Raw genomic sequence first — 24,918 nt, 5'->3', positions numbered from 1 at the left:
ATTGTGAGAATGAGTGGAGATGTTAACATATGTTATTATTGTGAGAATGAGTGCAGATGTTGTTAACGTATGTTGTTATTGTGAGAATGAGTGGAGATGTTAAAATATGTTATTATTGTGAGAATGAGTGGAGATGTTAAAATATGTTATTATTGTGAGAATGAGTGGAGATGTTAACATATGTTATTATTGTGAGAATGAGTGGAGATGTTAACATATGTTATTATTGTGAGAATGAGTGGAGATGTTAACGTATGTTATTATTGTGAGAATGAGTGGAGATGTTAAAATATGTTATTATTGTGAGAATGAGTGGAGATGTTAACGTATGTTATTATTGTGAGAATGAGTGGAGATGTTAACATATGTTATTATTGTGAGAATGAGTGGAGATGTTAACGTATGTTATTATTGTGAGAATGAGTGGAGATGTTAACGTATGTTATTATTGTGAGAATGAGTGGAGATGTTAAAATATGTTATTATTGTGAGAATGAGTGGAGATGTTAACATATGTTATTATTGTGAGAATGAGTGGAGATGTTAACGTATGTTATTATTGTGAGAATGAGTGGAGATGTTAACGTATGTTATTATTGTGAGAATGAGTGGAGATGTTAAAATATGTTATTATTGTGAGAATGAGTGGAGATGTTAACATATGTTATTATTGTGAGAATGAGTGGAGATGTTAACGTATGTTATTATTGTGAGAATGAGTGGAGATGTTGTTAACATATGTTATTATTGTGAGAATGAGTGGAGATGTTAACATATGTTATTATTGTGAGAATGAGTGGAGATGTTAATGTATGTTTTATTATTGTGAGAATGAGTGGAGATGTTAACGTATGTTTTATTATTGTGAGAATGAGTGCAGATGTTAACATATGTTATTATTGTGAGAATGAGTGGAGATGTTAAAATATGTTATTATTGTGAGAATGAGTGGAGATGTTAACATATGTTATTATTGTGAGAATGCGTGGAGATGTTGTTAACGTATGTTTTATTATTGTGAGAATGAGTGGAGATGTTAATATATGTTATTATTGTGAGAATGAGTGGAGATGTTAACATATGTTATTATTGTGAGAATGAGTGGAGATGTTAACATATGTTATTATTGTGAGAATGAGTGGAGATGTTAACATATGTTATTATTGTGAGAATGAGTGCAGATGTTGTTAACGTATGTTGTTATTGTGAGAATGAGTGGAGATGTTAAAATATGTTATTATTGTGAGAATGAGTGGAGATGTTAAAATATGTTATTATTGTGAGAATGAGTGGAGATGTTGTTAACGTATGTTATTATTGTGAGAATGAGTGGAGATGTTAAAATATGTTATTATTGTGAGAATGAGTGCAGATGTTGTTAACGTATGTTATTATTGTGAGAATGAGTGGAGATGTTAACATATGTTATTATTGTGAGAATGAGTGGAGATGTTAACATATGTTATTATTGTGAGAATGAGTGGAGATGTTAAAATATGTTATTATTGTGAGAATGAGTGGAGATGTTGTTAACGTATGTTATTATTGTGAGAATGAGTGGAGATGTTAAAATATGTTATTATTGTGAGAATGAGTGCAGATGTTGTTAACGTATGTTATTATTGTGAGAATGAGTGGAGATGTTAAAATATGTTATTATTGTGAGAATGAGTGGAGATGTTAACATATGTTATTATTGTGAGAATGAGTGGAGATGTTAACGTATGTTATTATTGTGAGAATGAGTGGAGATGTTAACATGTGTTATTATTGTGAGAATGAGTGCAGATGTTGTTAACGTATGTTGTTATTGTGAGAATGAGTGGAGATGTTAAAATATGTTATTATTGTGAGAATGAGTGGAGATGTTAAAATATGTTATTATTGTGAGAATGAGTGGAGATGTTAACATATGTTATTATTGTGAGAATGAGTGGAGATGTTAAAATATGTTATTATTGTGAGAATGAGTGGAGATGTTAACATATGTTATTATTGTGAGAATGAGTGGAGATGTTAACATATGTTATTATTGTGAGAATGAGTGGAGATGTTAACATATGTTATTATTGTGAGAATGAGTGGAGATGTTAACATATGTTATTATTGTGAGAATGAGTGCAGATGTTGTTAACGTATGTTGTTATTGTGAGAATGAGTGGAGATGTTAAAATATGTTATTATTGTGAGAATGAGTGGAGATGTTAAAATATGTTATTATTGTGAGAATGAGTGGAGATGTTGTTAACGTATGTTATTATTGTGAGAATGAGTGGAGATGTTAAAATATGTTATTATTGTGAGAATGAGTGCAGATGTTGTTAACGTATGTTATTATTGTGAGAATGAGTGGAGATGTTAAAATATGTTATTATTGTGAGAATGAGTGGAGATGTTAACATATGTTATTATTGTGAGAATGAGTGGAGATGTTAACGTATGTTATTATTGTGAGAATGAGTGGAGATGTTAACGTATGTTATTATTGTGAGAATGATTGCAGATGTTAACATATGTTATTATTGTGAGAATGAGTGGAGATGTTAACATATGTTATTATTGTGAGAATGAGTGGAGATGTTAACGTATGTTATTATTGTGAGAATGAGTGGAGATGTTAACATATGTTATTATTGTGAGAATGAGTGGAGATGTTAACGTATGTTTTATTATTGTGAGAATGAGTGGAGATGTTAACATATGTTATTATTGTGAGAATGAGTGGAGATGTTGTTAACGTATGTTATTATTGTGAGAATGAGTGGAGATGTTAACGTATGTTATTATTGTGAGAATGAGTGGAGATGTTAACGTATGTTATTATTGTGAGAATGAGTGGAGATGTTAAAATATGTTATTATTGTGAGAATGAGTGGAGATGTTAACGTATGTTTTATTATTGTGAGAATGAGTGGAGATGTTAACATATGTTATTATTGTGAGAATGAGTGGAGATGTTGTTAACGTATGTTATTATTGTGAGAATGAGTGGAGATGTTAACGTATGTTATTATTGTGAGAATGAGTGGAGATGTTAACGTATGTTATTATTGTGAGAATGAGTGGAGATGTTAACATATGTTATTATTGTGAGAATGAGTGGAGATGTTAAAATATGTTATTATTGTGAGAATGAGTGGAGATGTTAACATATGTTATTATTGTGAGAATGAGTGGAGATGTTAACGTATGTTATTATTGTGAGAATGAGTGGAGATGTTAACGTATGTTATTATTGTGAGAATGAGTGGAGATGTTAAAATATGTTATTATTGTGAGAATGAGTGGAGATGTTAACATATGTTATTATTGTGAGAATGAGTGGAGATGTTAACGTATGTTATTATTGTGAGAATGAGTGGAGATGTTAACGTATGTTATTATTGTGAGAATGAGTGGAGATGTTAACATATGTTATTATTGTGAGAATGAGTGGAGATGTTAACGTATGTTTTATTATTGTGAGAATGAGTGGAGATGTTGTTAACATATGTTATTATTGTGAGAATGAGTGGAGATGCTGTTAACGTATGTTTTATTATTGTGAGAATGAGTGGAGATGTTAACGTATGTTATTATTGTGAGAATGAGTGCAGATGTTGTTAACGTATGTTATATTAACAAAGCAAGTGAAGTAGATAATATATAAAGTAAAATAAATTATAAAAATGAACAGTAAACATTACACTCACAGAGGTTCCAAACTAATAAAGACATTACAAATGTCATATTATGTATATATACAGTTTTGTAACGATGTACAAATGGTTAAAGTACAAAAGGGAAAATAAATAAGCATAAATATAGGTTGTATTTACAATGGTGTTGGTTCTTCACTGGTTGCCCTTTTCTTGTGGCAACAGGTCACAAATCTTGCTGCTGTGATGTCACACTGTGGTATTTCACCCAGTAGATATGGGAGTTTATCAAAATTGGGTTTGCTATAGAATTCTTTGTGGATCTGTGTAATCTGAGGGAAATATGTATCTATAATATGGTCATACATTTGGCAGGAGGTTAGGAAGTGCAGCTCAGTTTCCACCTCATTTTGTGGGCAGTGTGGACATAGCCTGTCTTCTCCTGAGAGCCAGGTCTGCCTACAGCAGTCTTTCTCAATAGCATGGCTATGCTCACTGAGTCTGTACATAGTCAAAGCTTTCCTTAATTTTGGGTCAGTCACAGTGGTCAGGTATTCTGCCACTGTGTATTCTCTGTTTAGGGCCAAATAGCATTCTAGTTTGCTCTGTTTTTTAGTTAATTCTTTCCAATGTGTCAAGTAATTATCTTTTTGTTTTCTCGTGATTTGGTTGGGTCTAATTGTGTTGCTGTCCTGGGGCTCTGTGGGGTCTGTTTGTGTTTGTGAACAGAGCCCCAGGACCAGCTTGCTTAGGGGACTCTTCTCCAGGTTCATCTCTCTGTAGGTGATGACTTTGTTATGGAAGGTTTAGGAATCGCTTCCTTTTAGGTGGTTGTAGAATTTAACGTCTCTTTTCTGGATTTTGATAATTAGCGGGTATCGGCCTAATTCTGCTCTGCATGCATTATTTGGTGTTTTACGTTGTACACAGAGGATATTTTTGCAGAATTCTGCATGCAGAGTCTCAATTTGGTGTTTGGTCTCTCTCTCTCTCTCTCTCTCTCTCTCTCTCTCTCTCTCTCTCTCTCAGATTGGCACACTAGCAGTTGAATGTTACAAGACAGAGTGGGAAGGGGAGAGAGGAGGAGACGGACAGAAGAAGAAAAAGAAAGGGATGGAAATAGAAGGGCGGAGGGAGAGGAGACAGAAGGACAGAGGGAGTGGAGACAGAAGGACAGAAGGAGTGGAGACAGAAGGACAGAAGGAGTGGAGACAGAAGGACAGAGGGAGTGGAGACAGATACACAGAGGGAGTGGAGACAGAAGGACAGAGGGAGTGGAGACAGATACACAGAGGGAGTGGAGACAGAAGGACAGAGGGAGTGGAGATGAAAGAACAGAGGGAGTGGAGACAGAAGGACAGAGGGAGTGGAGACAGAAGAACAGAGGGAGTGGAGACAGAAGGACAGAGGGAGTGGAGACAGAAGAACAGAAAGACAGAGTGAGTGGAGACGAAAGGACAGAGGGAGTGGAGACAGAAGGACAGAGGGAGTGGAGACAGAAGAACAGAAGGACAGAGGGAGTGGAGACAGAAGAACAGAAGGACAGAGGGAGTGGAGACGAAAGGACAGAGGGAGTGGAGACAAAAGGACAGAGGGAGTGGAGACAGATACACAGAGGGAGTGGAGACGAAAGGATAGAGGCAGTGGAGACAGAAGGACAGAAGGAGTGGAGACAGAAGGACAGAAGGAGTGGAGACAGAAGGACAGAGGGAGTGGAGACAGAAGGACAGAGGGAGTGGAGACAGAAGGACAGAAAGAGTGGAGACAGAAGGACAGAGGGTGTGGCGACAGAAGGACAGAGGGAGTGGAGACAGAAGGACAGAGGGTGTGGTGACAGAAGGACAGAGGGAGTGGAGACAGAAGGACAGAGGGAGTGGAGACAGATACACAGAGGGAGTGGAGACAGAAGGACAGAGGGAGTGGAGACAGATACACAGAGGGAGTGGAGACAGCAGGACAGAGGGAGTGGAGACAGAAGGACAGAGGGTGTGGAGACAGAAGGACAGAGGGAGTGGAGACAGAAGGACAGAGGGAGTGGAGACAGAAGGACAGAGGGAGTGGAGACAGAAGATCAGAGGGAGTGGAGACAGAAGGACAGAGGGAGTGGAGACAGAAGAACAGAAGGACAGAGGGAGTGGAGAGGAAAGGACAGAGGGAGTGGAGACAGAAGGACAGAGGGAGTGGAGACAGAAAAACAGAAGGACAGAGGGAGTGGAGACAGAAGAACAGAAGGACAGAGGGAGTGGAGACGAAAGGACAGAGGGAGTGGAGACAAAAGGATAGAGGGAGTGGAGACGAATGGACAGAGGGAGTGGAGACAGATACACAGAGGGAGTGGAGACAGAAGGACAGAGGGAGTGGAGACAGAAGGACAGAGGGAGTGGAGACAGAAGGACAGAGGGAGTGGAGACAGAAAAACAGAAGGACAGAGGGAGTGGAGACAGAAGAACAGAAGGACAGAGGGAGTGGAGACGAAAGGACAGAGGGAGTGGATACAAAAGGACAGAGGGAGTGGAGACAGATACACAGAGGGAGTGGAGACGAAAGGATAGAGTGAGTGGAGACGAATGGACAGAGGGAGTGGAGACCGATACACAGAGGGAGTGGAGACAGAAGGACAGAGGGAGTGGAGACAGAAGGACAGAGGGAGTGGAGACAGAAGGACAGAGGGAGTGGAGACAGAAGGACAGAGGGAGTGGAGACAGATACACAGAGGGAGTGGAGACAGAAGGACAGAGGGAGTGGAGACAGAAGGACAGAGGGAGTGGAGACAGATACACAGAGGGAGTGGAGACAGAAGGACAGAGGGAGTGGAGACGAAAGGACAGAGGGAGTGGAGACAGAAGGACAGAGGAAGTGGAGACAGAAGAACAGAAGGACAGAGGGAGTGGAGACAGAAGAACAGAAGGACAGAGGGAGTGGAGACAGAAGAACAGAAGGACAGAGGGAGTGGAGACGAAAGGACAGAGGGAGTGGAGACAAAAGGATAGAGGGAGTGGAGACGAATGGACAGAGGGAGTGGAGACAGAAGGACAGAGGGAGTGGAGACAGAAAACAGAAGGACAGAGGGAGTGGAGACAGAAGAACAGAAGGACAGAGGGAGTGGAGACGAAAGGACAGAGGGAGTGGAGACAAAAGGACAGAGGGAGTGGAGACAGATACACAGAGGGAGTGGAGACAAAAGGATAGAGTGAGTGGAGACGAATGGACAGAGGGAGTGGAGACCGATACACAGAGGGAGTGGAGACAGAAGGACAGAGGGAGTGGAGACAGAAGGACAGAGGGAGTGGAGACAGATACACAGAGGGAGTGGAGACAGAAGGACAGAGGGAGTGGAGACAGAAGGACAGAGGGAGTGGAGACAGAAGGACAGAGTGAGTGGAGACAGATACACAGAGGGAGTGGAGACAGAAGGACAGAGGGAGTGGAGACGAAAGGACAGAGGGAGTGGAGACAGAAGGACAGAGGAAGTGGAGACAGAAGAACAGAAGGACAGAGGGAGTGGAGACAGAAGAACAGAAGGACAGAGGGAGTGGAGACGAAAGGACAGAGGGAGTGGAGACAAAAGGACAGAGGGAGTGGAGACAGATACACAGAGGGAGTGGAGATGAAAGTATAGAGGGAGTGGAGATGAAAGGACAGAGGGAGTGGAGACAAAAGGACAGAGGGAGTGGAGACAGATACACAGAGGGAGTGGAGATGAAAGGATAGAGGGAGTGGAGACGAAAGGACTGTGGAAGTGGAGACAGATACACAGAGGGAGTGGAGACAGAAGGACAGAGGGAGTGGAGACAGAAGGACATATGTTATTATTGTGAGAATGAGTGCAGATGTTGTTAACGTATGTTGTTATTGTGAGAATGAGTGGAGATGTTAAAATATGTTATTATTGTGAGAATGAGTGGAGATGTTAAAATATGTTATTATTGTGAGAATGAGTGGAGATGTTGTTAACGTATGTTATTATTGTGAGAATGAGTGGAGATGTTAAAATCTGTTATTATTGTGAGAATGAGTGCAGATGTTGTTAACGTATGTTATTATTGTGAGAATGAGTGGAGATGTTAAAATATGTTATTATTGTGAGAATGAGTGGAGATGTTAACATATGTTATTATTGTGAGAATGAGTGGAGATGTTAACGTATGTTATTATTGTGAGAATGAGTGGAGATGTTAACGTATGTTATTATTGTGAGAATGAGTGCAGATGTTAACATATGTTATTATTGTGAGAATGAGTGGAGATGTTAACATATGTTATTATTGTGAGAATGAGTGGAGATGTTAACGTATGTTATTATTGTGAGAATGAGTGGAGATGTTAACATATGTTATTATTGTGAGAATGAGTGGAGATGTTAACGTATGTTTTATTATTGTGAGAATGAGTGGAGATGTTAACATATGTTATTATTGTGAGAATGAGTGGAGATGTTGTTAACGTATGTTATTATTGTGAGAATGAGTGGAGATGTTAACGTATGTTATTATTGTGAGAATGAGTGGAGATGTTAACGTATGTTATTATTGTGAGAATGAGTGGAGATGTTAACATATGTTATTATTGTGAGAATGAGTGGAGATGTTAACGTATGTTTTATTATTGTGAGAATGAGTGGAGATGTTAACATATGTTATTATTGTGAGAATGAGTGGAGATGTTGTTAACGTATGTTATTATTGTGAGAATGAGTGGAGATGTTAACGTATGTTATTATTGTGAGAATGAGTGGAGATGTTAACGTATGTTATTATTGTGAGAATGAGTGGAGATGTTAACATATGTTATTATTGTGAGAATGAGTGGAGATGTTAAAATATGTTATTATTGTGAGAATGAGTGGAGATGTTAACATATGTTATTATTGTGAGAATGAGTGGAGATGTTAACGTATGTTATTATTGTGAGAATGAGTGGAGATGTTAACGTATGTTATTATTGTGAGAATGAGTGGAGATGTTAAAATATGTTATTATTGTGAGAATGAGTGGAGATGTTAACATATGTTATTATTGTGAGAATGAGTGGAGATGTTAACGTATGTTATTATTGTGAGAATGAGTGGAGATGTTAACGTATGTTATTATTGTGAGAATGAGTGGAGATGTTAACATGTGTTATTATTGTGAGAATGAGTGGAGATGTTAACGTATGTTTTATTATTGTGAGAATGAGTGGAGATGTTGTTAACATATGTTATTATTGTGAGAATGAGTGGAGATGCTGTTAACGTATGTTTTATTATTGTGAGAATGAGTGGAGATGTTAACGTATGTTATTATTGTGAGAATGAGTGCAGATGTTGTTAACGTATGTTATATTAACAAAGCAAGTGAAGTAGATAATATATAAAGTAAAATAAATTATAAAAATGAACAGTAAACATTACACTCACAGAGGTTCCAAACTAATAAAGACATTACAAATGTCATATTATGTATATATACAGTTTTGTAACGATGTACAAATGGTTAAAGTACAAAAGGGAAAATAAATAAGCATAAATATAGGTTGTATTTACAATGGTGTTGGTTCTTCACTGGTTGCCCTTTTCTTGTGGCAACAGGTCACAAATCTTGCTGCTGTGATGTCACACTGTGGTATTTCACCCAGTAGATATGGGAGTTTATCAAAATTGGGTTTGCTATAGAATTCTTTGTGGATCTGTGTAATCTGAGGGAAATATGTATCTATAATATGGTCATACATTTGGCAGGAGGTTAGGAAGTGCAGCTCAGTTTCCACCTCATTTTGTGGGCAGTGTGGACATAGCCTGTCTTCTCCTGAGAGCCAGGTCTGCCTACAGCAGTCTTTCTCAATAGCATGGCTATGCTCACTGAGTCTGTACATAGTCAAAGCTTTCCTTAATTTTGGGTCAGTCACAGTGGTCAGGTATTCTGCCACTGTGTATTCTCTGTTTAGGGCCAAATAGCATTCTAGTTTGCTCTGTTTTTTAGTTAATTCTTTCCAATGTGTCAAGTAATTATCTTTTTGTTTTCTCGTGATTTGGTTGGGTCTAATTGTGTTGCTGTCCTGGGGCTCTGTGGGGTCTGTTTGTGTTTGTGAACAGAGCCCCAGGACCAGCTTGCTTAGGGGACTCTTCTCCAGGTTCATCTCTCTGTAGGTGATGACTTTGTTATGGAAGGTTTAGGAATCGCTTCCTTTTAGGTGGTTGTAGAATTTAACGTCTCTTTTCTGGATTTTGATAATTAGCGGGTATCGGCCTAATTCTGCTCTGCATGCATTATTTGGTGTTTTACGTTGTACACAGAGGATATTTTTGCAGAATTCTGCATGCAGAGTCTCAATTTGGTGTTTGGTCTCTCTCTCTCTCTCTCTCTCTCTCTCTCTCTCTCTCTCTCTCTCTCTCAGATTGGCACACTAGCAGTTGAATGTTACAAGACAGAGTGGGAAGGGGAGAGAGGAGGAGACGGACAGAAGAAGAAAAAGAAAGGGATGGAAATAGAAGGGCGGAGGGAGAGGAGACAGAAGGACAGAGGGAGTGGAGACAGAAGGACAGAAGGAGTGGAGACAGAAGGACAGAAGGAGTGGAGACAGAAGGACAGAGGGAGTGGAGACAGATACACAGAGGGAGTGGAGACAGAAGGACAGAGGGAGTGGAGACAGATACACAGAGGGAGTGGAGACAGAAGGACAGAGGGAGTGGAGATGAAAGAACAGAGGGAGTGGAGACAGAAGGACAGAGGGAGTGGAGACAGAAGAACAGAGGGAGTGGAGACAGAAGGACAGAGGGAGTGGAGACAGAAGAACAGAAAGACAGAGTGAGTGGAGACGAAAGGACAGAGGGAGTGGAGACAGAAGGACAGAGGGAGTGGAGACAGAAGAACAGAAGGACAGAGGGAGTGGAGACAGAAGAACAGAAGGACAGAGGGAGTGGAGACGAAAGGACAGAGGGAGTGGAGACAAAAGGACAGAGGGAGTGGAGACAGATACACAGAGGGAGTGGAGACGAAAGGATAGAGGCAGTGGAGACAGAAGGACAGAAGGAGTGGAGACAGAAGGACAGAAGGAGTGGAGACAGAAGGACAGAGGGAGTGGAGACAGAAGGACAGAGGGAGTGGAGACAGAAGGACAGAAAGAGTGGAGACAGAAGGACAGAGGGTGTGGCGACAGAAGGACAGAGGGAGTGGAGACAGAAGGACAGAGGGTGTGGAGACAGAAGGACAGAGGGAGTGGAGACAGAAGGACAGAGGGAGTGGAGACAGATACACAGAGGGAGTGGAGACAGAAGGACAGAGGGAGTGGAGACAGATACACAGAGGGAGTGGAGACAGCAGGACAGAGGGAGTGGAGACAGAAGGACAGAGGGTGTGGAGACAGAAGGACAGAGGGAGTGGAGACAGAAGGACAGAGGGAGTGGAGACAGAAGGACAGAGGGAGTGGAGACAGAAGGACAGAGGGAGTGGAGACGAAAGGACAGAGGGAGTGGAGACAGAAGATCAGAGGGAGTGGAGACAGAAGGACAGAGGGAGTGGAGACAGAAGAACAGAAGGACAGAGGGAGTGGAGAGGAAAGGACAGAGGGAGTGGAGACAGAAGGACAGAGGGAGTGGAGACAGAAAAACAGAAGGACAGAGGGAGTGGAGACAGAAGAACAGAAGGACAGAGGGAGTGGAGACGAAAGGACAGAGGGAGTGGAGACAAAAGGATAGAGGGAGTGGAGACGAATGGACAGAGGGAGTGGAGACAGATACACAGAGGGAGTGGAGACAGAAGGACAGAGGGAGTGGAGACAGAAGGACAGAGGGAGTGGAGACAGAAGGACAGAGGGAGTGGAGACAGAAAAACAGAAGGACAGAGGGAGTGGAGACAGAAGAACAGAAGGACAGAGGGAGTGGAGACGAAAGGACAGAGGGAGTGGAGACAAAAGGACAGAGGGAGTGGAGACAGATACACAGAGGGAGTGGAGACGAAAGGATAGAGTGAGTGGAGACGAATGGACAGAGGGAGTGGAGACCGATACACAGAGGGAGTGGAGACAGAAGGACAGAGGGAGTGGAGACAGAAGGACAGAGGGAGTGGAGACAGAAGGACAGAGGGAGTGGAGACAGAAGGACAGAGGGAGTGGAGACAGATACACAGAGGGAGTGGAGACAGAAGGACAGAGGGAGTGGAGACAGAAGGACAGAGGGAGTGGAGACAGATACACAGAGGGAGTGGAGACAGAAGGACAGAGGGAGTGGAGACGAAAGGACAGAGGGAGTGGAGACAGAAGGACAGAGGAAGTGGAGACAGAAGAACAGAAGGACAGAGGGAGTGGAGACAGAAGAACAGAAGGACAGAGGGAGTGGAGACAGAAGAACAGAAGGACAGAGGGAGTGGAGACGAAAGGACAGAGGGAGTGGAGACAAAAGGATAGAGGGAGTGGAGACGAATGGACAGAGGGAGTGGAGACAGAAGGACAGAGGGAGTGGAGACAGAAAACAGAAGGACAGAGGGAGTGGAGACAGAAGAACAGAAGGACAGAGGGAGTGGAGACGAAAGGACAGAGGGAGTGGAGACAAAAGGACAGAGGGAGTGGAGACAGATACACAGAGGGAGTGGAGACGAAAGGATAGAGTGAGTGGAGACGAATGGACAGAGGGAGTGGAGACCGATACACAGAGGGAGTGGAGACAGAAGGACAGAGGGAGTGGAGACAGAAGGACAGAGGGAGTGGAGACAGATACACAGAGGGAGTGGAGACAGAAGGACAGAGGGAGTGGAGACAGAAGGACAGAGGGAGTGGAGACAGAAGGACAGAGTGAGTGGAGACAGATACACAGAGGGAGTGGAGACAGAAGGACAGAGGGAGTGGAGACGAAAGGACAGAGGGAGTGGAGACAGAAGGACAGAGGAAGTGGAGACAGAAGAACAGAAGGACAGAGGGAGTGGAGACAGAAGAACAGAAGGACAGAGGGAGTGGAGACGAAAGGACAGAGGGAGTGGAGACAAAAGGACAGAGGGAGTGGAGACAGATACACAGAGGGAGTGGAGATGAAAGTATAGAGGGAGTGGAGATGAAAGGACAGAGGGAGTGGAGACAAAAGGACAGAGGGAGTGGAGACAGATACACAGAGGGAGTGGAGATGAAAGGATAGAGGGAGTGGAGACGAAAGGACTGTGGAAGTGGAGACAGATACACAGAGGGAGTGGAGACAGAAGGACAGAGGGAGTGGAGACAGAAGGACTGAGGGAGTGGAGACAGAGGATGACTCTTTGGGAAAATGTGCTCCATGTTGAGAGGGCACAACAGTTAGTTCATGGTTGGCATAAGCTCACAACGGCTGAAAGGGGTACAATGGTCTTGACAGCAAACTATTTTTACCAGCCTGAAACAAACAGGATATCCGTAGTGATAGTAGTGAACTGTCATGGAGAACAAACCAGATTAGTGTGTTGTGTGAATGTCTGGAGGAGTTGGATTACAGACTATGTTACTGTAGGCGTCCACTAGGAATATAGTGGGAAATACGGAAACGTGTGTGAGTGTGTGTGTGTGTGTGTGTGTGTGTGCGTGCGTGTGCGTGTGTGTGTGTGTGTGTGTACAATGATATGTTCATTCCTAGTCAGGGTTTGGAAGGTATCAAAAGGGGATGGTGACAGTGGAATTACTCCCTGGTTTCCATAGAACAGAATACTCCCTGTTTCTCCTTCTCTCACCCTCCACTGGCCTTACTGAATTATCTTCCTGACTTCTTATCTCTATATATGTGCATTTAATGAAGCGATGTACACACACACACCACACCACTTAAACACACACACACACGCTTGAGGAATTTGAGAATTGGAGATCGGCCAAAAGCACTCTACAGTGCCCCACTGCTCTACGACTGGAGGATCAACTACCCTACAGAGGCATGAACCATAGGAGAAGAACGGACATTCCATAGAACCATAGAAGAAGAACAGACATTCCATAGAACCATAGAAGAACGGACATTCCATAGAACCATAGAAGAAGAACAGACATTCCATAGAACCATAGAAGAACGGACATTCCATAGAACCATAGAAGAACGGACATTACATAGAACCATAGAAGAACAGGCATTCCACAGAACCATAGAAGAAGAAACAAGCATTCTGTTAAACCATTGCCCCAGACAAAGCATTCCAATTCTAAGCAACTTGTTGTGGCAGCATTCCAATTCAAAGCAACATTTTATTGGGTGCTGGAAAGGGGATCTCCTTATTAGCCATTCCATTCAGTGTGTGGTGGTGATGATGTCATCTCCGTCAACCCTTGGACTGGCTGTTTGATGTTGGATGTGAGGTCTATTGGTTTAGGAGGGAGTTGCAGACCCAACTGGAATGGAGAGATCGATTGGAGAGGAGAGGCGAGGAGAGAAGAGGCGAGGAGAGGAGGAGAGGGGAGAGGAGAGGAGAGGAGAGGAGAGGAGAGGAGAGGAGAGGAGAGGAGAGGAGAGGAGAGTACATGCATTGCTCTGGAGATTAACTAGCCCACACAGTAATGTAAATTATATTATATTAACCACACCCTACAGTAAAATAGTTTATATTATCTTAACAAACCCCTACATTAAATTAGATTAGAAATACAAGCCCCTACAGTAAATTATGTTATGTTAACAAGCCCCTACAGTAAATTAGATTAACAAGCCCCTACAGTAAATTATATTATGTTAACAAGCCCCTACAGTAAATTAGATTAACAAGCCCCTACAGTAAATGATATTATGTTAACAAGCCTCTACAGTAAATTAGATTAACAAGCCTCTACAGTAAATTAGATTAACAAGCCCCTACAGTAAATTATATTAACAAGCCCACACAGTAAATTATATTAACAAGCCCCTACAGTAAATTATATTATGTTAACAAGCCTCTACAGTAAATTAGATTAACAAGCCCATACAGTAAATTATATTAACAAGCACCTACAGTAAATTATATTATATTAACCAGCCCCTACAGTAAATTATAATATATTATATAAACAAGCCTCCACAGTTAATTACAGTATTTTCTATTAAAATGCCCCTACAATACATTTGATTACATTAACAAGCGCATACAGCAAATTTGATTAGAAAAACAAGCCCCAACAGTATATTATGTTATATTAACAAGCCCCTACACTGAATTATATTATATTAACCATCCCCTAAAGTCATTTATATTATATTAACAAGCCCCTACAGTAAATTGTATTATATTAACAAGACCCTACAGTAAATTATATTATATTAAGGATCCGCCCCTTTTTTTAAAAAAAAGCAAGGATATGCTTGCGGAATTGTGAAAGGGATGTAGAAGAATGTAATACAATATATCTGGTAAAAGGTAATACAAAGAATATTTTAAAAACTATCTTTTGTATATTTTTGTACCATCATCTTTGAAATGCATGAGAAAGGCCATAATGTATTATTCCAGCCCAGGTGCAATTTAGATTTTGGCCATTAGATGGCGGCAGTGTTTGTGCAAAGTTTGAGGCTGACCCATTGCTTTTCTGTTCAAACTTTGTATCAAGACTGCCCAAACGTGCCTAATTTGTTTCTAAATCACTTTTCATGTTCAAAATTGTGCACTTTCCTCAAACAATAGCATGGTGTACTTTCACTGTAATTGCTACTGTAATTTGGACGGTGCAGATAGATTAACAATAATTTAAACTTTCTGCCATTATCAGCTACGTCTATGTCCTGGGAAATTATATGAACCAGTCCCTACAGTAAATTACATTATATTATATTAAAAGGCCCCTACAGTAAAATAAATTATATTATATTAACTAGCACCTACGGTAAATAAAATAATATTATACTAAACAGTCACTACAGCAAATGTAATTATATTATATAAACAATCCCTTACTGTAAATATATATTATATTATATTAACAAGCCCCTACAGTAAATTATATTATATTAACAAGACCCTACAGTAATTAAATTACATTATGTTAACAAGCTCCCACAGTAAATTATATTATATTATATTATATTTACAAGTCCCCAAAGTAAATTAAATTATATTATATTAACCACTCCCTACAGTAAATTAAATTATATTATATTAACAGGCCCCTACAGTAAATTGAATTATATTAATAAGCTCTTTGAGTAATATAATTATATTATATTAACGAGCACCTACAAAAAAATTAATTATATTATATTAACAAGCCACAGTAGTAAATTATATTAGATATACATTAACAAGTTCCCAAAGTAAATTAAATTATAATATATTAACCAGTCCCTACAGTAAATGAAAGTAAATTATATTAAACAGTCCCCATGGTAAATTAAATTATATTATATTATATTACAGGCCCCTACAGTAAATTAAATTATATTATAAACTAGCACCTACAGTAAATTAAATTATATTAACAAACCCCTACAGTAAATTATATTATATTATATTAACCAGGCCCTACAGTAAATTAAATTATATTAACAAGCCCCTACAGTAAATTAAATTATATCAACAAGCCCCTACAGTAAGTTATATTATATTAACAAGCCCCTACAGTAAATTATATTATATTAACAAGCCCCTACAGTAAGTTATATTATATTAACAAGCCCCTACAGTAAGTTATATTATATTAACAAGCCCCTACAGTAAGTTATATTATATTAACAAGCCCCTACAGTAAATTATATTATATTATATTAACCAGGTCCTACAGTAAATTAAATTATATTAACAAGCCCCTACAGTAAGTTATATTATATTAACAAGCCCCTACAGTAAGTTATATTATATTAACAAGCCCCTACAGTAAATTAGATTATATTAACAAGCCCCTACAGTAAGTTATATTATATTAACAAGCCCCTACAGTAAATTATATTATATTATATTAACCAGGTCCTACAGTAAATTAAATTATATTAACAAGCCCCTACAGTAATGTATATTATATTATATTATATTAACAAGACCTTACAATGAATTACATTATATTAACAAGTCTCAACAGTAAATTATACTATACTATATTAAAGATCCCCTGCTGTAAATTATATAAAATTAACAGCCTCTGTAATAAATTATATTATATTAACCAGCCCCTACTGTAAATTAGATTAGAAAAGCAAGCTCTGACTATAAATTTAATTATATTAACAAGCCCCTACAGTAATTTAGATTAGGAAAACAATCCCCTACAGCAAATTATATTGTATTAACAAGCCCCTACAGTAAATTAGATTATATTAACAAGCCCCTACAGTAAATTAGATTATATTAACAAGCCCCTACAGTAAGTTATATTATATTAACAAGCCCCTACAGTAAATTATATTATATTATATTAACCAGGTCCTACAGTAAATTAAATTATATTAACAAGCCCCTACAGTAAATTAGATTATATTAACAAGCCCCTACAGTAAATTAGATTATATTAACAAGCCCCTACAGTAAATTAGATTATATTAACAAGCCCCTACAGTAAATTAGATTATAAAAACAAGCCTTTACAGTAAATTCTATGATATTCACAATCCCCAACAGTAAATTATATTATATTAACAAGTCCTACAGCAAATTAAATTATACTAACAAGCCTCTACAGTAAATTAAAATATTTTAACAAGCCCCTACAGCAAATTATATTAGAAAATACTACTAGTAAATTAAATTATATTAACAAGCTCCTAGAGTAAATTAGATTACAATAACATGCCCATACAGTCAATTATATTATATTAACTAGGCCCAACAGTAAATTATACAATATTAACAAGTCCCTGCAAAAAAATACATTTTATTAACAATCCTCTATAGTAAATTAACTTAGAAAAAGAAGGCCATTAAGTAAATTGTATTATATTAACAAGCCCCTACAGTACATTAGATGCGATTAACAACCACCTAGAGTTAATTAGATTAGATTAACAGGCGCCCACAGCGAATTCTTGCTGGATCTGACAACATAATGGTTCCTCAGTTCCTCTGAATGAGGGTGGAACTACAGAGATGAAGAGAATGGAGTGATGGGAGAATAGAGGGAGGGAGGGAGGGAGGGAGGGAGGGAGGGAGGGAGGGAGGGAGGGAGGGAGGGAGGGAGGGAGGGAGGGAGGGAGGGAGGGAGGGAATTCAAACACAATAAAGATGTCACTGAGATGCCTGTACTTACAAAGAGAGGGAAATCCCAGACTCACACCTGTAATAGAACAATCACTGGCTTGTCTCAGCAGAAGAGTCCTCAGTTGTCTGATGGGTGTCTTGGGATGGGTGAATGTGTCTGTGTGTATGAATGAGGCCACACAGACAGGTGTAGAGGTTTCTTAGGAGGGCTGCACACTAATACACACACACACACACACACACACACACACACACACACACACACACACACACACACACACACACACACACACACACACACACACACACACACACACACACACACACACACATACACACACACACACCAGTAAGTATCTAGTTTCAAGGACGACCTGGAAATCCCGGCCAGTCTCTTTCACAGCAAACTCTCACAGTCTCACATTAGAATTAGACGTTCATCCATGTTTCTCAAACGTCACATTTCAAAGTTGTTCCAAACGTAAAATATCTTAACCAAAGTAGGTTAAGGTTAGGCATTAACTACCTAATCTTAAGGTTAGGCATTAATTCAGGGTGGTTAAGGTAAGGGTAAGGTTAGTTACAGTGCCTTGCGAAAGTATTCGGCCCCTTTGAACTTTGCGACCTTTTGCCACATTTCAGGCTTCAAACATAAAGATATAAAACTGTATTTTTTTGTGAAGAATCAACAACAAGTGTGACACAATCATGAAGTGGAACGACATTTATTGGATATTTAAAACTTTTTAACAAATCAAAAACTGAAAAATTGGGCGTGCAAAATTATTCAGCCCCTTTACTTTCAGTGCAGCAAACTCTCTCCAGAAGTTCAGTGAGGATCTCTGAATGATCCAATGTTGACCTAAATGACTAATGATGATAAATACAATCCACCTGTGTGTAATCAAGTCTCCGTATAAATGCACCTGCACTGTGATAGTCTCAGAGGTCCGTTAAAAGCGCAGAGAGCATCATGAAGAACAAGGAACACACCAGGCAGGTCCGAGATACTGTTGTGAAGAAGTTTTAAGCCGGATTTGGATACAAAAAGATTTCCCAAGCTTTAAACATCCCAAGGAGGACTGTGCAAGCGATAATATTGAAATGGAAGGAATATCAGACCACTGCAAATCTACCAAGACCTGGCCGTCCCTCTAAACTTTCAGCTCATACAAGGAGAAGACTGATCAGAGATGCAGCCAAGAGGCCCATGATCACTCTGGATGAACTGCAGAGATCTACAGCTGAGGTGGGAGACTCTGTCCATAGGACAACAATCAGTCGTATATTGCACAAATCTGGCCTTTATGGAAGAGTGGCAAGAAGAAAGCCATTTCTTAGAGATATCCATAAAAAGTGTTGTTTAAAGTTTGCCACAAGCCACCTGGGAGACACACCAAACATCTGGTCAGATGAAACCAAAATTGAACTTTTTGGCAACAATGCAAAATGTTATGTTTGGCGTAAAAGCAACACAGCTGAACACACCATCCCCACTGTCAAACATGGTGGTGGCAGCATCATGGTTTGGGCCTGCTTTTCTTCAGCAGGGACAGGGAAGATGGTTAAAATTGATGGGAAGATGGATGGAGCCAAATACAGGACCATTCTGGAAGAAAACCTGATGGAGTCTGCAAAAGACCTGAGACTGGGACAGAGATTTGTCTTCCAACAAGACAATGATCCAAAACATGAAGCAAAATCTACAATGGAATGGTTCAAAAATAAACATATCCAGGTGTTAGAATGGCCAAGTCAAAGTCCAGACCTGAATCCAATCGAGAATCTGTGGAAAGAACTGAAAACTGCTGTTCACAAATGCTCTCCATCCAACCTCACTGAGCTCGAGCTGTTTTGCAAGGAGAAAAAAAATTCAGTCTCTCGATGTGCAAAACTGATAGAGACATACCCCAAGCGACTTACAGCTGTAATCGCAGCAAAAGGTGGCGCTACAAAGTATTAACTTAAGGGGGCTGAATAATTTTGCACGCCCAATTTTTCAGTTTTTGATTTGTTAAAAAAGTTTGAAATATCCAATAAATGTCGTTCCACTTCATGATTGTGTCCCACTTGTTGTTGATTCTTCACAAAAAAATACAGTTTTATATATTTATGTTTGAAGCCTGAAATGTGGCAAAAGGTCGCAAAGTTCAAGGGGGCCGAATACTTTCGCAAGGCACTGTAAGTGTGGACAATTTTCTCATAGCTTCTGGAAGGAAATGCTGTAGAAATGCTCAACCGGTGTCGCTCATTCAGCTGACAGAAACTCAAACGGTTTTCCCCATTAAGCAGCGAGTCGGAGTCAGAGGCCGAGCCTCCTCTGGTCTCTACTCCTCCCGTTATGGGATCTGAGACGCCGAAGCCTCCCACCATTAGCTCTGACAAATTGAAAACCCTAGTCATTGGCGACTCCATTGTCCGCAGTATTAGACTTAAAACTAATCATCCAGACACTGTTTACCAGGGGGCAGGGCTACCGACGTTAAGGATCATCTGAAGATGGTGCTGGCTAAAACTAAAACTGGCAGGTGTAGGCAGGTGTAGAGAGTATTGTTATCCACATCAGCACCAACGATGTTAGGATGAAACAGTCAGAGGTCACCAAGCGCAACATAGCTTCAGCGTGTAAATCAGCTAGAAAGATGTGCCGGCATCGAGTAATTGTCTCTGGCCCCCTCCCAGTTAGGGGGAGTGATGAGCTCTACAGCAGAGTCTCACAACTCAATCGCTGTTTAAAAACTGTTTTCTGCCCCTCCCAAAAGATGGAATTTGTAGATAACTTACTCACCTACAAACAGGACCAAGCCTAGCCTGTTGAGTAGTGACGGACTCCATCCTAGCTGGAGGGGGGCTCTCATCTTATCTACGAACATGGACAGGGCTTTAACTCGCCTAGCTCCACAATGAGATAGGGTGCAGGCCAGGCAGCAGGCTGTTAGCCAGCCTGCCAGCTTAGTGGAGTCTGCCACTAGCACAGTTAGTGTAGTCAGCTCAGCCATTCCCATTGAGACTGTGTCTGTGCCTTGACCTAGGTTGGGCAAAACTAAGGTTTAGTCAATGAACTAGTCACTGATCATAATCTTGATGTGTTGGCCTGACTGAAACATGGCTTAAGCCTGATGAATTTACTGTGTTAAATGAGGCCTCGCCTCCTGGTTACGCTAGTGACCATATCCCCCGCTCATCCCGCAAAGGCAGAGGTGTTGCTAACATTTAAAATAGCAAATTTCAATTTACAAAAATTGCGTTTTCGTCTTTTGAGCTTCTAGTCATGAAATCTATGCATCCTACTCATTCAATTTTTATAGCTACTGTTTACAGGCCTCCTCCTCACTGAGATCCCTAAATTCCTATCGAACCTTTTCGTCATGGCAGATAATATTCACATTTTTGGTGACTTTAATATGGAAAAGTCCACAGACCCATTCCAAAAGGCTTTCGGAGCCATCATCAACTCAGTGGGTTTTGTCCAACATGTCTCAAGACCTATTCACTCCTACAGTCATACTCTGGACCTAGTTTTATGCCGTGGAATAAATGTTGTGGATCATAATGTTTTTCCTCATAATCCTGGACTATCGGACCACCATTTTATTACGTTTGCAATCGCAACAAATAATCTGCTCAGACCCCAACCAAAGATCATCAAAAGTCGTGCTATAAATTCTCAGACAACCCAAAGATTCCTAGATGCCCTTCCAGACTCCAAGGACGTGAAAGTACAAAAATCAGTTAACCACCTAACTGAGGAACTCAATTTAACCTTGCGCAATACCTTAGATGCAGTCGCACCCCTAAAAACAAAAAACATTTGTCATAAGAAACTAGCTCCCTGGTATACAGAAAATACCCGAGCTCTGAATTAAGCATCCAGAAAATTGGAACGGAAATGGCGCTACACCAAGCTGGAAGTCTTCCGACTAGCTTGGAAAGACAGTACCGTGCAGTATCGAAGAGCACTCACTGCTGCTCGATCATCCTATTTTTCCTAGTAAATTGAGGAAAATAAGAACAATCCAAAATGTATTTTTGATACTGCCACAAAGCTAACTAAAAAGCAGCATTCCCCAAGAGAGGATGGCTTTCAGGTGCGGCAGGGTAGCCTAGTGGTTAGAGTGTTGGACTAGTAACCGAAAGGTTGCAAGTATTTCTCCTTGTCTTATCCGGTGTCCTGTGTGAATTTAAGTATGCTCTCTCTAATTATCTCTCTTTTTCTCCCTTTCTTTCTCTCTTTCTCTGACAAGGGATCTGTCGTTCTGCTCCTGAGCAGGCAGTTAACCCACTGTTCCTAGGCCATCATTGAAAATAAGAATTTGTTCTTAACTGACTTGCCTAGTTAAATTCATGAACTTCTTTGAGGAAAAGATCATGATCATTAGAAAGCAAATGACTGACTCCTCTAAATCTGTGTATTCCTTCATAGCTCAGTTGTCCTGAGTCTGCACAACTCTCCCAGGGCCTAGGATCAAGGGAGACACTCAAATTTTTTAGTACTATTGTCACGTTCATCGTAATGAGTAGACCAAGTTGCAGCGTGAGTAGAGTTCCACATATTTTTAATAAACCGAAACTCAGCATAAACAAAACAAACAAGCACAAACAAAACATGAAGCTACTGGTGTGCACTCAGGCAACTAAATGTAGACAAGATCCCACAAACACAAATGAGGAAATGGCTACCTAAATATGATCCAACGATAAACAGCTGTCTCTGATTGGGAACCATATCAGGCCAACATAGACATAAAAAAAACTAAATGACCCACCAGAGTCACTATCACGCCCCAACCAACATACAGAATAAACAGCTTACTAGGGCGTAACAACTGAAAATAATCACGGCCTCTAAACCTTCAAGCTGCATACTGGACCCGATTCCAACTAAACTACTGAAGAGCTGCTTCCTGTGCTTGGCCCTCCTAACATAATAAACAGCTCTCTATCTACCGGATGTGTACCAAACTCAATAAAAGTGGCAGTAAAAAAAAGCCAAACCCTGACCCAGAAAATAAATAAACAACTATTTACCTACATCGAATCTCCCATTCCTCTCGAAATAGTTTGAAAAAGCTGTTGCGCAGCACTGAAGACAAACAATGTATACGAAACGCTTCAGTCTGGTTTTAGACCCCATCATAGCACTGAGACTGCACTTGTGAAGGTGGTAAATTACCTTTTAATTACCTTTTAACCAAGGCTTTGCATCTGTCCTCGTGCTCCTAGACCTTAGTGCTGCTTTTGATACCATCGATCACCACCTTCTTTTGGAGAGATTGGAAACCAAAATTGGTCTACACTGACAAGTTCTGGCCTGGTTTAGATGTTATCTGTCGGAAAGATATCAGTTTGTCTCTGTGGATGGTTTGTCTTCTGATTTCGGTGTTCCTCAAGGCTCCGTTTTAGGACCTCTATTATTTTCACTATATATTTTACCTCTTGGTGATGTCGGAAACATAATGTTAACATTCACTGCTATGGGAATAACATACAGCTGTATATTTCGATGAAACATGGTGAAGTCCCAAAATTTCCCTCCCTGGAAGCCTGTGTTTCAGACATAAGGAAGTGGATGGTGGCAAATGTTATATTTTTAAACTCGGACAAAACAGAGATGCGTGTTCTAGGTCCCAAAAAACAAAGAGATCTTCTGTTGAATCTGACATTTAATATTGATGGTTGTACAGTCGTCTCAAAAAGAACTGTGAAGGACCTCAGTACAACTCTGGACCCTGATCTCTATTTTGAAGAACATATCAAGATTGTTTCAAGGACAGCTTTTTTCCATCTACGTAAGATTCGACGTAAAAATTATGCTGACAAATGATTCCGTGCTTTTGTCACTTTTAGGTTAGACTACTGCAATGATCTACTTTCCGATTACCTGGATAAAGCACTAAATATACTTCAGTTAGTGCTAAACACGGCTGCTGGAATTTTGACTAGAACCAAAACATTTGATCATATTACTCCAGTGCTAGCCTCTCTACACTGGCTTCATGTTAAGGCTAGGGCTGATTTCAAGGTTTTACTGCTAACCTACAAAGCATTACATGGGCTTGCTCCTACCTATCTTTCCAATTTGGTCCTTCCGTACATACCTACACATACGCTACAGTCACAAGACACAGGCCTCCTTACTGTCCCTAGAATTTCTAAGCAAACAGCTAGAGGCAGGGCTTTCTCCTATAAAGCTACATTTCTGGAATGGTCTGCCTATCCATGTGAGAGACGCTGACTCTGTCTCAACCTTTAAGTCTTTATTGAAGACTCATCTCTTCCTATGATTGAGTGTAGTCTGTCCCAGGAGTGTGAAGTTGAACGGAAAGGCACTGGAGCAACGAACCGCCCTTGATGTTTCTGCCTGGCCGGTTCTCCTCTCTCCACTGGGATTCCACTGGGATCCCCTATTACAGGGGCTGAGTCACTGGCTTACTGGTGCTCTTCCATGCCGTCCCTAGGAGGGGTGCATCACTTGAGTGGGTTGAGTCACTGACGTGGTCTTCCTGTCCGGGTTGGCGCCCCCTCTTGGGTTGTGCCGTAGGGGAGATCTTCGTGGGCAATATTCGGCCTTGTCTCAGGATGGTAAGTTGGTACTTGAAGATATCCCTCTAGTTGTGTGGGGGCTGTGCTTTGGGCAAAGTGGGTGGGGTTATATCCTGCCTGTTTGGCCCTGTCCGGGGGTATCGTCGGACGGGGCCACCGTGTCTCACGACCCCTCCTGTCTCAGCCTCCAGTATTTATGCTGCAGTAGTTTATGTGTCGGGGGGCTAGGGTCAGTCTGTTATATCTGGAGTATTTCTCCTTGTCTTATCCGGTGTCCTGTGTGAATTTAAGTATGCTCTCTCTAATTATCTCTCTTTTTCTCTCTTTCTTATTCTCTTTCGCTCTTTCTCTCTTTCTCTCTTTCTTTCTCTCTCTCTCTCTCTCTCTCTCTTGGAGGACCTGAGCCCTAGGACCATGCCTCAGGTCTACCTGACCTGATGACTCCTTGCTGCCCCCAGTCCACCTGGTCGTGCTGCTTCTCCAGTTTCAACTGTTCTGCCTGCAGCAATGGAACCCTGACCTGTTCACCGGATGTGCTACCTTGTCCCGGACCTTCTGTTTTCGACTCTCTTTCTCTACCACACCTGATGTCTCTAACTCTGAATGATCCACTATGAAAAGCCAACTGACCTTTACTCCTGAGGTGCTGACCTGTTGCACAC

Source organism: Oncorhynchus mykiss, chromosome 14 (assembly GCF_057628025.1).
Source record: "Oncorhynchus mykiss isolate SJ-2025 chromosome 14, ASM5762802v1, whole genome shotgun sequence".
Taxonomy (NCBI): Eukaryota; Metazoa; Chordata; class Actinopteri; order Salmoniformes; family Salmonidae; genus Oncorhynchus; species Oncorhynchus mykiss.
Note: the sequence above shows the minus strand (reverse complement) of the source record.